The sequence below is a fragment of the Giraffa tippelskirchi genome, chromosome 13 (genome assembly GCF_054371585.1).
Source record: "Giraffa tippelskirchi isolate mGirTip1 chromosome 13, T2T-mGirTip1v1.2.pri, whole genome shotgun sequence".
In the NCBI taxonomy this organism is placed as follows: domain Eukaryota; kingdom Metazoa; phylum Chordata; class Mammalia; order Artiodactyla; family Giraffidae; genus Giraffa; species Giraffa tippelskirchi.
The window spans coordinates 74,436,103-74,451,166 of record NC_137287.1 but is presented as its reverse complement, the minus strand read 5'-3'; the positions used below and the strand labels follow the sequence as shown (position 1 = coordinate 74,451,166).

Here is a 15,064-nt window from a genome sequence, read left to right as displayed (position 1 = left end):
CACAACTGAGCAACTAAGCACACACACACACACACAGAGACCGTCATTACTGTAGGCCAGTCTGGTGGGCTTAACTGTACCCCCTCTAAACATTCTTAGGTTCAAGTCCTAACCCCCACTATCTCAGGATGTGACAGTATTTGAACATAGGGTCTTTAAAAAAGGTAACTATATTAAAAAGAGTTTGTTATGGTAGGTCCTAATCTAACAGACTATTTCGTGTAGTTGGAAGAAAAGATTAGGACACAGAGAGAAGACCATGTGACATTACAGGGAGGAGGGGGTAATGAATAAGCCAAAAAGAGAAACTTCAAAAGAAACCAAATCTACCTACAACCTTGATCTTGGACTTCTAGCCTCCAGAAAAATGAAAAAATCAATTTCTTTTGTTTAAGTCACCCAGCCTGTGATATTTTGTTATGCAGCCCTAGCAAACCAATACAGTCAGTAATAGAGGTTGTGTAGTCCAAGCCATGGAAGTGGCCTTTAATTACACCAGGGGGCTCTAGGTCTATCAAGTGAGTAGAAAATTTGTCAAGAGTCTGGCCAGGCATATGCAATATAATCTAATCCTTTTTGACAAATGTTGATGCCAATGAGGTGACAGCTCAGTGTACAGACTGAGAGTAAATAAATCATTATTGCAGTTATTTGTCAGGGCTTAATAGAAAAGCTTGCTGAAAAGTTAAGCAGATACCACACACAACAGATGTGGCAGTTGTATAATGTGAAATACCCCTGAACCAGGGAATCTACTTCATATTTCCTACAAACTTTCACAGACCAAGAATATGACTTCTAACTTTTCAGACACATAAGGAATGTAGTAGATGAGACCTAGAAATGTGACAGAATAAACATTATAACTTTGAGATTGTATGAAAGAAAATATTTTAAATATTTAAAAAATCAATAATATACAAGTTTGAAAATAGTAAGCAATATTATGAAAGCATCTTTTTTGGTACACAAAAAACTAAGGATTTTGTGGTTGCAGTGGACTTTTGATTGCACATGGAGCATTAAATTCTTAATAATATTTACCAATAGAGTCTTCAAAGTGTTTTTCAAACACTAAATAAGTACCCAATTAAGCCATTGTGAGATAAGCTGTCATTGCTCTGGATTTAGTGGAAAGGACTAATAATTATTATGTTAACAGTTTCTGTGAAGAAAGACTCAGTGTTTACTGAACACAACTGTGAGACACAGACCAGCCTTTTAGTGAATAGGGAACAGAAAAAGCAAAGGGTTGATTAGCTAAGTGAATTCAGAAGAAGACAGAGACGATTAAGATCTAAAAACCATGACCAGTGAGAACAGAGAATTTAATATGCAAAACAGAGACCAAAATGGGCAGAAAGCTACTTATGAAAACTGCCAATATTCAGTGTGGCCGACTGACAGTGGAGGATCTTTGGTCATGCCCTGAACAACATAATTCATCACACCAGTGCTCAGGGCAGTCATGTCCAAGCAATTTATCATCATCATATCATTCATCTGAGTAAGAGAGGGGGAGAACTTTGATTGTTAACCTCTAGGGAGACTGGATTTATAGCCAACATCCCTAAGAAGGCAGCTTGGCTCTGCCCTAAGCAAAATGCTCCCCGCTTCACTTCTGTTTAAGTCAGAAGAAAAGAGGGAACACGTTGCTTCCTGCATGGGGAGAGCAAAATCTAGGTCTGATCCTCTTAGATCTGAAATAAGAAAGCCAGGAAATGATATTTAAAGTATTGTTTGAGGCTGCTTTAAAAAAAATTAAAAAGTAGTCAATGGTAAGTATGGATGATTCATTTCAAGTGTCCCTTGGTGACAAAGTAATTTCTGCAATGCATCCATTGATACAACTACATATGAAAAGACCTGTCTCTTAACAATGAATCTGTGAACCTTCCTCTATATTGGAAAACTTGGAAAGAATGATGAAATTTTAAATAATGTATTTATATAGAAAAATACATTTATATTTTATAAATACATAAAATATATTTATACTGTAAATATACATTTTATATTATATATTTTTAAGTATATAAAATATATTTATATTTTATGTATTTATAAATATATCTGTATCTATAGATACAAATATATTTTTATATAAATTGCATTTTTCAAAATGAAAATGACAGCCTTAATTCCTATCCCTTATGGACATTGAACCTTTATGTACTTTACACTTTAACACCTGCTGCCCTTAGAGAATGTGATTAAATATCTAAATGCCATCTTCATCACCTTTGATTAAAATCACAAAGTTGACTTGAGTGTTCTGAAAAAAATCTACCTGCTATCTCATCTGATAGTTAAAGGAACACTGGTCACAACAGCACACTTCTTACAGAACCTTTCCTCTTTTAGGCTCCCAAGATATCTGATAAGCTGGAAACCAGTAATCCCTGGAGGCATGTGGCTCAGACCTTACCTGAGTGTATTAGTCAGGATAGGCTAGGTTATGCTGATTTAACAAACAAATCTCCAAACCCTGGGGCCTAAACCCAACAGAAGCTGATTTCTGGCTCACACTGTGTCTAACACCAAGTGATGGGGACTCTGCTGGTTGTCTTCATTCTATGTTCCAGGCTGACAGAACAGCCACCGTCTAGAAAACCGGTGGTCACTCTGGCAGAGGGAAGGAGAGTGGGGTATGCCTCTCACTGGCTTTTGAAGCTTCCACCTGGGAGTGACACAGGTCACTCCACTTATATTTAATTAACCAAAGCAACTCCATGGCCATGCCTTATTGGAAGGGGACAGAGAAATGGATAACACTTAGGACTCCCATGCTGAGCAGGCAGAGACAGATAATGGTTTCATGAAACAGGTCGTCAGAACCACAGAGCCAGTTTATGCCAGATGACTAAGTGGGAGCAGATATTTTATTTTTCTTCTTCTTCCTTTTTTTTTTAAGTGAGGGAGGAATGTCTATGAATGAGAAGGCTTTTTTTAAATGAAGCATTTTTAGAAAAACATGAACCACTGAGAAACAGAACGATGCCGTGTTCAGTATATGAAAAACATATTCAACAACTATCTCAGGTTTTCCTATTAGCTGTGATGTTCATAGGCAGTACACAGCTTAAGTACTTCTCAGCAGTGTTACTGTTTGGTTCACTGGGGTATTTAAGACATGTAGAAGAAGGATTCCTCATATAGTAACACTTTAAAGCATATGGTAACAAGAATGGATATTTTCCAAGGTCAGAAGCTCCTCCCATTCTCTGTAGTTCATTATTTTGTCTTCAGGCTTAATTTGAGAGCAACTTCTACAAGCCTTACATAGGGGCCCACTACCTACTATAGTATTAGGGATCTTAAGGCCAAGCGCAAGACTAAGGAGGCATTAAATACATAGGGGTAGACTTTTCAAGACTGTAAATGATCTGTTGTTCTTTGCTCCTATCTGGGTCAAATTTTAACTATGCATACTGCAAAGTGTATAAGGAGATCAAACCAGTCAATCCTAAAGGAAATCAACCCTGAATATTCATTGGAAGGACTGATGCTGAAGCTGACGCTCCAATACTTTGGCCATCTGAGGCAAAGGGCCAGCTCACTGGAAAAGACCCTGATGTTGGGAAAGACCGAAGGCAAAAGGAGAAGAGGGTAGCAGATGATGAGATGGTTGGATAGCATCACCAGCTTAATGGATATGAATCTGAGCAAACACCAGGAGATAATGGAGGACAGGGAAGCCTGGCATGCTGCAGTCCATGGGGTCTCAGAGTTGGACACGACTTAGCGACTGAACAACAACAGAATATTTATTTTAAAAAATCTACATTATATATATTTTAGTCACTTTTATAATAATAAAGCGGCATCTAGCCTTACAAATGAACACAGCATCTCATAAAGTAGAACTCTTATCCTTTTTAAAATTAAGTTGCTATCTTGCTATCAACAGTCAGCCAGCTGTCTGATCTCTTTTTCTTTGCCTCTTGCACTGAGATTTCTTTTCGAAGAGGCTTGGTTATTTCTGGAATTACATCAGGCCTTCAGGATAAGAGCTATACACCCCTCCTGCCGATGTAAAATATAATGTAACTGGCCAAGGAGGAGTTCTACTTCTTAGGGCTTTTTTCTTACGGATATTCATTCTATATGACAGTGAATGTGACAGATCTTTTAGGATAGGAGTCAATGCTTGTCAGTTTTCTCCACTGGAGAGGTGATTTAAGGACGAATAGACTCGTGTGTCTACACATGGAGGAAGTTCTCTAAACGTCCCCCCACCCCAGGTGTCACTGCACCTGAGGTGTCTTCAAAATATCACATCGCGGCTGTAAATACCATGATCATATCCGTATCCATGATACTTAAGTGTATCTGGAGTATCTTTACGATGGAAAGACCACGACAGTAAAATAAAGCGGCAAGCTGAGGCCCAAGGCTTAGAGGTATGATTTCAAAGCGTATAAAGAAGAACAATTGTGGAATAGATAACTCTGATGCCAGCACAGCTGCCCAGCTACGATCCCAGAGCACTTCTTCCCAGCAACCCTGAGCTGGACCCGCGAGGGGCCCTCGGCCTCTCGTTCTGCGCGGGATTCTGAATCTCGGATTTCAAGCTCGACTTTGCAGGACTTTAGACTTCGGGACTGAAGAAGGAAATGGAAACTCCAATATTCTTGCCTGGAGAGTCCGATGGACAGAGAAGCCTGGAAGGCTACATGCAGTCCATGGGATCCAAAGAGTGGGACACGACTTAGCGACTAAACCACCACCACCAGACTTCAGGGCAACAAGCCACCGGCAAGCCTAGAGCAGCCTCCCAGGCCTCCCGCAGCCTCAAGATCCCCGTCTTTGCAGCTTCCGCGAGAGCGCTAGGAGAAAGGCAGCAAGAAGCCAAAGCCTTAGGGACTTCTTCCCCAGGCGGGACCTACGCCACGGTCCCTTCAGGAGTTCACGCGCCCAGCTCTGCAGCGACCGCACCCTTCCTACCGGGCCCACAGCTCCTGCGCCCGCTCCGGTTCCCGGGCGCCTTCCCTCCACTCGCTGAGCGCCGCCTTCTCCCTCGGGACCCTCTGCAGGGCCAACTTCCCGGGTGTTTGACTTGTCCCCAATCCCCGCCCACTTCACCCTCCGGTCTAGTCTTCTCCCCGCCCTCCGTCCCTGGCCGCGCCCACCTACCCTCGGCCACGCCCACTGGGCCCCGCCCCCGAGCTTAGACTACTCTCAATGGGCTCCTGCTAGGCGGTGCTCCAGACTCGGCCACGCCCAGCATATTCCGGCCAGGCCCCGCCTTCGGCCCCAGCCCCGCCCGCCTCCAGGCTATTTGAGCTCAAGTTCTGGACGCTGGGCCTTCCCCTGAGCAGTCAGAAGACTTACATCCTGAGAATCCGCTCAGCTGCTGAGCTAAGAACCCACTTCCTCTGCGCAAGCCTGTTGTACCCGCCAGATATTCTGGAAAGAGTGGTTTCTCTTTCTAGTTCGGCTGAGTCTGAAGGATTAGGAACTAGAGCCCTCAGGGAGAAAGGAAGCAGTTGCATTTACCCCAGATCCCAGTTCTCCGTGGCAAAGTCTGGAACGTGGAGGCCCTAGAAGCTATTTTGAGTTTCCTGCAGGGACAGCAAGCCAGGGGGAGTGCACTGGTAGCTTGATGGCAAGAACAGAATTTGGATCGGCATCCTGAATACGGACAGCGTTGAGTTTCCTTCTTTTTTTCTTTTTCCCTCCCAAATGATTTTTTAAGTTGTGGTAAAATATACATCGGAGAAGGCAATGGCACCCCACTCCAGTACTCTTGCCTGGAAAATCCTATGGATGGAGGAGCCTGGTAGGCTACAGTCCATGGGGTCGCTAAGAGTCGGACGACTGAGCGACTTCACTTTCACTTTTCCCTTTCATGCATTGGAGAAGGAAACGGCAACCCACTCCAGTATTCTTGCCTGGAAAATCTCATGGACGGAGGAGCCTGGTAGGCTGCAGTCCATGGGGTCGCGAAGAGTCGGACACGACTGAGCGACTTCACTTTGACATCAGTTTATTCCTTCATTGTTTCATATTCTTGGGCCTGAGGCTTCTCACCGTTAAAATGAGAGTGATGCTGTGAGCACTGGCCCAGGCATTTGATGTGACCAGATAGGCTTCCCTGGTGGCTCTGACGGGAAAGAATCTTCCCGCAGTGCAGGAGACCAGGGTTCCATCCCTGGGTGGGGAAGATTCCCTGGAAAAGGAAATGAGAACCCACTCCAGTATTCTTGCCTGGAGAACCCCATGGACAGAGGAGCCTGGCAGGCTACTGTCCATGGAGTGGCAAAGAGCCGGACACAATTGAACCACTAACATGAGCTCTGGCCCAGGCACTTGATATGACAAATAGGCTTCTTGAATACTTGTGAGTCAATCTAGGAAACAGTGTGGAGTGCAGTTACCACTGGATACAGTTTAAGTATTAAGTCTGTGGTAACTGCTCTTTGCATTGCTTTAACTTTATCCTGAATTCTGAGAAGGAAAAAAAAAGATGAGTACTCAAATGGGAAGAACCTCCAAGTGTCATTTGAAATAATGATAATAATAATAATAGATGTTTCCTGAGGCCACTTCTGCTACTCCAAGGACTGTCTGTTATCTTAAATTTTAGAACAGTGTACATGGTAAGATCAATTGCTCCTCTGATTACAGATAAGAAAGCAGGCAGAAAAGTGCCTTGTGCAAAGTCAGGGCTAGAACCCAGTTCGGTGATGTTGCAGCACCTGCCCACTTAGTAGAGGACCGAGAACTTCGATATGATGCTAGGAAATACATGAATATATTTAAGTGAGAAAGGACTTCTCTGGTGGTCCAGTGGCTAAGACTCCATGCTCCCAATGCAGGGGGCCCAAGTTCAATCCCTGGTCAGGGAACTGGATCTGACACATGCTGCCTGCATGATCAATGAATATCCCTCCTTCTTTAACTAAGACCTGGTGCATCCTAAATAAATAAACAAAAAAATATCTTTGAAAATACATATAATGAGAAAAAGAGGAGAAAAAAAATAAGGGTTTTGGCAAGGGATGTTTTTGTTTTATCAAGAGGGTGAAAATATAAGAAGTTGATTGGTGAGGGACAGGCAGAGAGAAAATACTGGGAAAGCAGTGGTCTTTAAAGATGGGGGCTTCTTACATCCTAGGAACCAAGAAGGGGGTAAAAATAGCATCCAGGGGTGGCAGAAGAAAGAATAAATGTTGAGGTTAAGAACTCCAGAGGTGTGAGTCTTGGAGAGGTGACTATTACCAGGAATGACTGGGGCTCATCTGAAGATTATGTGATGAACAGATGGGTCAGCAGAAGCTTCTGGAGTGATTTCAGTGCTGCCGGCCGCTCTGATTGTACCATAGCCATGAAACCCTATAAATGTGTACCTGACAGTGGTTGTTAAGGAGAGGCCTAAAAGTCCATTATTTATAATGTTATGTATTTCACTAGTCCACGCTGCCAGACATGAAATTATACACAAGATTCATGTTTAGAAAAATGACTCCAGTTTTCCTTTATGGAAGTTACTAAATTCTCCACTGCCCACATTACACCCATGGTGGAAGATTTGTGATGGATTTCACATGCAGCCTCTTCCTTCTAGGACTTTATACCTTAAAAAGATAGTGTTAAAGAGAAACTGCTCTAGATTTTATTTCTCTTTGTTTTGAAAGAAGCAGCTTCAAAGAAACTTCAAATTAATAGGTAGGAGTTTTATTTCAGGAAATTTCTCAAACTATTGTGAACATGTGTGTTTGAACATGGGGAGTGAAATCACACAAATTCAATGTACAGCAGTGAAAAACCTTGATAGCGTGTAGCATTTGAGTTTATAGTCTCTAGTTCCATTTCATGTCACATGTGATGTAAGCACTATTGTTAGTGAAACACCAAATGTGGTCCTATTTAAAAATAATGAAAATAAACATGCTCCAGAACTGGACCCCAGATCTATTAGCCGTGATGACTGGTAGGCAAGAATGGATGAAAGAGGTCTTTTATGATGTCCTCTTGTGACAAATCATAATCTGCCATCAAGCCTTGTACCCAATGTCATTTTTTCCTCTTCCTGGAAAAGCTTAACTTGGAGATATTTTTTGAAACCTAGAATATCACCATACTTCATCTCTCTGTGATGAAATAGTTGAGTGAAAAATCATATTATTAAGGAACCAAAGCTTCCCAAATCAATCTCTCTGTTAAGGGTTTAGTTCAAATACACTCTCATTTCCACAGTACCTACTTTTCATTTTCGTAGTATCTTTGAATTTTGACAGTACTTATGCTCAGAAACACTAAATTGGCAAAGAGAATAAAATCCAACCCAAACATCCAGTACCCCTTGCTGTTTGGGTTCAACTTCCAGAAGACACTCAGGTTTTCATCACCCTAGTTAACTGTATTAAATATTTATGCAGACATAGACTATAGGAAAAAATCTGGAGAAGACAAAATATAAAGTAATCCAGATAATTACTATATGAGTGGCAGGGGAAAAGCACAGTTAATGATATCAATTCTTGAAGAGTGTTGCTGTCAGGTTTTAATTGGTAATTAGAAGTTAAAACTTACACTGCTACAGAAATTTTTCTCAGTTTAATTTTTGGTCATGGTGTGATAAACTAGTCCCATCATTTCTAGGAAATCTGTTAGATGCCAATGTCACAAGAGAGATAAGACAGAGCTTTCCACAGTTTTTCTACCAAAGTCCTATTCTTTTTACCTCCCAGAGAATACAACTAACTATTCAATGTATTTTATTATTTAGAGGCAAAGAAAAAGTGAAATTAGAACTATTCTAGTTCCTAAAGACCTAGAATAACATAACCCCACCCTCACCCCAGTCCAGGGAATTATTTTTACATTTTTTTAAATATTCTTTTCCATTATGGTTTACCACGGGACATTGAATATAGTTCCCTGTGCTATACAGTGGGACCTTGGGCCTATCCATCCTAGATATGATACTTTACATCTGCTAATCCCACACCCCCAGTCCTTCCCTCCCCCTTGGCAACCACAAGTTTGTTCTCTACGTCTGTGAGTCTGTTTCTGTTTTGTAGTTAGATTTATTTGTGCCATATTTTAGATTACACGTATAAGTGGTACTGTATGGTATTTCTTCCTCTTCTGACTTCAAGTAGTATGATAATCTCTAGTTGAATCCATATTGGAGCAAATGACATTGTTTTGTTCTTTTTTATGGCTGAGTAGTATTCCATTGTATATATGTACCACATCTTCTCTATCCATTCATCTATGGGTGGACATTTGGGTTGTTTCCATGTCTTGGCTACTGTGAATATTGCTACTGTGAACATAGGGGTACATGTATCTATTTGAATCATAATATTATCTCAGTGGGGTTTCCCAGGTGGTGCTAGTGGTAAAGAACCCACCTGCCAATGCAGGAGACTTAAGAGATGCAGGTTTGATCCCTAGGTCGGGAAGATCCCCTAGAGAAGGAAATGACAACCCACTCCAGTATTCTTGCCTGAAGAATCCCTTGGACAGAGGAGCCTGGCGGGCTACAGTCCATGGGGTCACACAGAGTCAGACACAACTAAAGCGACTTAACATGGTGTGTGACATTATCTCAGTATATACCCAAGAGTGGTATTGCGATTGCTGGATCATATGGTAATTCTGTTTTCCATAGGGGCTACACCAACTTACATCAGAGAACTTTTTAATAGGGACTCTACTTTTACAAAGGAGTCATTACAACCATTTGTAGAAGCCAGTCACAAATTTGTCTTCAAAAACTATTGCAATTTACAACTACTTTGAAAAAGTAGAGCATTTCCTCAAAAACTAGTGTTAACAAGTGATCCAGCAACTCCACTACTGGGTGTAGATCCAAGAAGTGAAAGCAAAGAACCAAAGAGATATTTGTATGCCTGTGTTGATAGCAGTGTTATTCACAATAGCCAAAAGGTGGAAACAACCCATGTGTTCATTAATGGATGGATGGATAAACAAAATATAGTCTGTATATACAATGGAAAATTATTTAGCATTAAAAAGGGATGGAATTCTGATAATGCTACAGCTTGGGTGAACTTTGAAGGCATTATGCTAAGTGAAATAAGCCAGGCACACAAAATAACAAATATTGTATGATTTCACTTACATGAGGTGCCTGGGAATAGTCTAATTCATAAAGACAGGAAGTAGAATAGAGGCTGGGGGTAGGAGGATGGGGAGTTAGTGTTTAATGAGTGCTGGGTTTCAACTTGGAGAAGATGAAAAAATTGTGACGATAGACAGTGAGCATACTTGATGCCACTGAACTAGACATTTAAAAATAGTTAAAATGGTAAATTGTATGTTTTGAATATTTTAACACAATAAAAAATATTTGACTTTAGGTAACTGTTTGTAAATAACTTATAAAAGTTGACTTGAATTTCGAACACCTATTACTCACACTAGATTTGCTAGTATAAGTAAAAGGTCATAATTTTTCATTACATCATCATTAACTTGAAACAACTTTTAAAGTGAATTGTCTGGGTTTTTTGTTTGATTGGTTGGGTTTTGTTTGTTTGTTTTTGTTTTTTTCCGGCCTAGCAATTTCTTTTGGTATTTGCAACAGAGACTCAATGGTATTTGTGGTTTGTTGTTGTTTTTATTTAATTGCTAAGTCATGTCTGACACTTTCATGATTCCATGGACTGTAGCCTGCCAGGCTCCTCTGTCCATGGATTCCCCAGGCAATAATATTGGAGTGGGTTGCCATTTCCTTCTATATGGAATCTTCCCAACCTGACCTAAGTATCATACACGTGTCTCTCGTCTCTTGCATTGGCAAGTGAATTCTTAACCACTTGGCCACATGGGAAGCCTGCTGCTGCTGCTACTAAGTTGCTTCAGTCGTGTCCGACTCTGTGCGACCCCATAGATGGCAGCCCACCATGCACCTCGTCCCTGGGATTCTCCAGGCAAGAACACTGGAGTAGGTTGCCATTTCCTTCTCCAATGCATGAAAGTGAAAAGTGAATGTTAAGTCGCTTCAGTCATGTCCGACTCTTAGCGACCCCATAGACTGCAGCCTACCAGGCTCCTCCGTCCATGGGATTTTCCAGACAAGAGTACTGGAGTGGGTTGCCATTGCCTTCTCTGCATGGAAAGCCTGCTGCTGCGGCTGCTGCTGCTAAGTCGCTTCAGCCTGGGTGCTCACTAAACCTGTTTTCTTCTCTTCCTCCTCCTGGGCACATAAAGACACTGCATTTCCCAAACTCCTTTGCAGTTAGATATGGTCCTGCCCCTACTGCTGCTGCTGCTGCTAAATCGCTTCAGTCGTGTCCGACTCTGTGCGACCCCATAGATGGCAGCCCACCAGGCTCCCCCAGTCCCTGGGATTCTCCAGGCAAGAACACTGGAGTGGGTGCCATTTCCTTCTCCAATGCATGGAAGGAAAAGTGAAAGTGAAGTCGCTCAGTCGTGTCCGACTCTTGGCAACCCCATGGACTGCAGCCTACCAGGCTCCTCCATCCATGGGATTTTCCAGGCAAGAGTACTGGAGTGGGTCGCTATTGCCTGCCCCTGAGTGCCAGCCAATAGGATATGGAAGAAGTGCCTTTGTGAAGTGACCTATCAAAAAGCCTCCCCACCCTCCCAAACATCCTGTACTCCTTCTCCACTCTTTGACAGGAGGGAGACAATTCCTCGAACGTGGGTCATGGAGCCACAGGAGAGAAGTAGGCTGTATCTGAATGGCCATGTGAAGGAAAGCCCTCCTACCAACCTTAACTACCAGAAAATATGAGTGGAAGTTTCAGTTTCAGTTCAGCCGCTCAGTCGTGTCCGACTCTTTGCAACCCCACGAATTGTAGCACGCCAGGCTTCCCTGTCCATCACCAACTCCTGGAGTCCACCCAAACCCATGTCCATCGAGTCGGTGATGCCATCCAACCATCTCATCCTCCGTCATCCCCTTCTCCTGCCCTCAATCTTTCCCAGCATCAGGATCTTTTCAAATGAGTCAGATCTTGATATCAGGTGGCCAAAGTATTGGAGTTTCAGCTTCAGCATCAGTCCTTCCAATGAACACCCAGGACTGATCTCCTTTAGAATGGACTGGTTGGATCTCCTTGCAGTCCAAGGGACTCTCAAGACTCTTTTCCAACACCACAATTCAAAAGCATCAATTCTTCAGCACTCAGCTTTCTTCACCGTCCAACTCTCACATCCATACATGACCACTGGAAAAACCATAGCCTTGACTAGACAGACCTTTGTTGGCAAAGTAATGTCTCTGCTTTTTAATATACTGTCTAGGTTGGTCATAACTTTCCTTCCAAAGAGTAAGCTTCTTTTAATTTCATGGCTGCAGCTGCCATCTGCAGTGATTTTGGAGCCCAGAAAAATAAAGTCAGCCACTGTTTCCATTGTTTCCCCATCTATCTGCCATGAAGTGATGGGACCGGATGCCATGATCTTAGTTTTCTGAATGTTGAGCTTTAAGCCAACTTTTTCACTCTCCTCTTTCACTTTCATCAAGAGGCTCTTTAGTTCTTCTTCCCTTTCTGCCATAAGGGTGGTGTCATCTGCATATCTGAGGTTATTGATATTTCTCCCGGCAATCTTGATTCCAGCTTGTGCTTCCTCCAGCCCAGCGTTTCTCATCATGTATTCTGCATAGAAGTTAAATAAGCAGTGTGACAATATACAGCCTTGACATACTCCTTTTCCTATTTGGAACCAGTCTGTTGTTCCATGTCCAGTTCTAACTGTTACTTCCTGACCTGCATACAGATTTCTCAAGAGGCAGGTCAGGTGGTCTGGTATTCCCATCCCTTTCAGAATTTTCCACAGTTTATTGTGATCCACACAGACAAAGGCTTTGGCATAGTCAATAAAGCAGAGGTAGATGTTTTTCTGGAACTCTCTTGCTTTTTCGCTGATCCAGCAGATGTCAGCAATTAGATCTCTTGTTCCTTTGCCTTTTCTAAAACCAGCTTGAACATCTGGAATTTCATTGTTCACGTATTGCTGAAGCTTGGCTTGGAGTATCTTAAGCATCGCTTTACTAGCATGTCAGATGAGTGCAATTGTGCGGTAGTTTGAGCAAATATATTTTTAATGTCTTAAGCCACTGAGATGGGATTATATGTTACCACAGAGAGCCTACCCTGGTTAATACAGAATTTGTCCTGGTAGAAGAATGAGGTGGTTCCATATGCAAATTAAAGATGACCCTCTTTAGCCAGTTGTTAATAACTAATACAAAATGCCTTTTGTGATGGCTTCTGAATTCTTGACAGAATTACTTAAGTGTTAGAGGCATCTGTTAGCACATGATAACATAATTATTTGTCTCTAATATTAAATACAGTGTTGAAAGATACAGAATGAGAAACGGAATGATGTTAAACAACTCCCTCCCCCCAAAAATCTCTGTAAGGAAGTTATTCGTTAACTGTAAGTACAAGCATGTGTGTCTGTTAAGAATGCCAAATGGTAGTTTTCTCAGTGTTGAAAAACAAAACAATGTGGATTTGGAGCAAACATTAAAAGGATGACTTGAATGTATAATTCAAATAACTTGACTATTTTTTCCTTTTAAGTAATATGGATAATTTCTTTGTTTTCATTTCAGGAGCTTTAAAATGTGTATGTGTATGTTTTACCATGGATTTAGTTTAAATTGCTTTTCTGAAACCTTGTTTAAGTACTGGTTTTAAATATTTTGTGCTATGTAAGGAACACAGCCTGTGCAACCTTACGCTAAAGAACTCTTTCCTGTGAGTAGTTGGCAAAATTGTGTCTGACTTAGTAAATATTGTTAAGAGAAGTAACGGTATACTGTGGTATGTAAAAATCATGTTGTAGCTAAAATAACTGAGGAGAGGAGTTTGCTTCCATTTGTAGATAAAATCAGAGGGGCGGGGGGATGTCAGGCCTTCTGTTAGAACGAATCTCCAGACAGAGTGTGCTGGAGGCAGCTCCGTCCTCCGTGAACACAGAAAACCAGGTAGAACCGACCAGTACCTTCAGAAGCAGCTCTGGAGTCTGATAAACCTGACTTCAGTTCCTGGGACCTCTTCATATCCCTGAGCCACGCTGTCCTCATATGAAATGCAAACATGATCACCTCCCTCTGGCAGCCTGGTGGTTGTCCTTAAGATCCTTTCTCCTTTGCTTTCACACTAATATTTTAGCAGGGTTCATGGACCCCTTTTTAAGTAACGTATGAAAGTTAAAATCTTTAAAGATTTTAACTGCCTCTTTTGCAGCTAAGCTTGGCCATGTGACTTAGCAGATTTGATTTGTGACCCCTCCCACTGGGAGAAAATGGAAATTGAAGAAGCTGTCTGGAGACTAGAAATAGAATTTCTCTGTTAAGGATGGCAGAGACCTCATGTCTTCATAGGTTGCTGTGTGAATTAAGTTCTGCGCTATATGAAGGTATCTTTTCTGGAGGCTTCATACGAAGACTGGGAGGTTTGGTAGACAGGAGAGGTAATTATGGTTTAAGAATAGAGAAGTAGTGTTGTAGGTCAATGATACTTCAAGAACAAACAAAGTCATAGAAAAAGAGGTCAGAATTGTAGTTACCAGGGGCAAGGGGGTGGGGAGAGGAGGAATCAGATGAAGGTAGTCAAAGGTACAAACTTACAGTTATAAAATAGGTAAGTACTAGGGATAGAATATATGACATGATTAACGTAATGGACATTCAGTTCAGTTCAGTTCAGTCGCTCAGTCATGTCCGATTCTTTGCGACCCCATGAATCGCAGCACGCCAGGCCTCTCTGTCCATCACCAACTCCCGGAGTCTACCCAAACCCATGTCCATCGAATCAATGATGACATCCAACCATCTCATCCTCTGTCGTCCCCTTCTCCTCCTGCCCCCAATCCTACCCAGCATTAGGGTCTTTTCCAATGAGTCAACTCTTCGCATGAGGTGGCCAAAGTATTGGAGTTTCAGCTTCAACATCAGTCCTTCCAATGAATACCCAGGATTGATCTCCTTTAGGATGGATTGACTGGATCTCCTTGCAGTCCAAGGGACTCTCAAGAGTCTTCTCTAACACCACAGTTCAAAAGCATCAATTCTTCGGCACTCAGCTTTCTTCACCGTCCAACC

The 15,064-nt window shown here is 42.0% G+C and overlaps 1 protein-coding gene across 3 annotated transcripts in view; it reads right to left on the bottom strand.

The window, feature by feature from the left end:
- PTER (phosphotriesterase related) overlaps positions 1–5,029 on the bottom strand; it is a 74,400-nt gene extending 69,371 nt beyond the window's left edge. For all 3 annotated transcript variants that reach the window (XM_081553622.1, XM_081553624.1, XM_081553623.1), the window contains exon 1: positions 4,948–5,029. The gene's annotated coding sequence lies outside the window, so the exon portion shown is untranslated. The remainder of the gene's footprint in view (positions 1–4,947) is intronic.
- Positions 5,030–15,064: the final 10,035 nt, after the last annotated feature.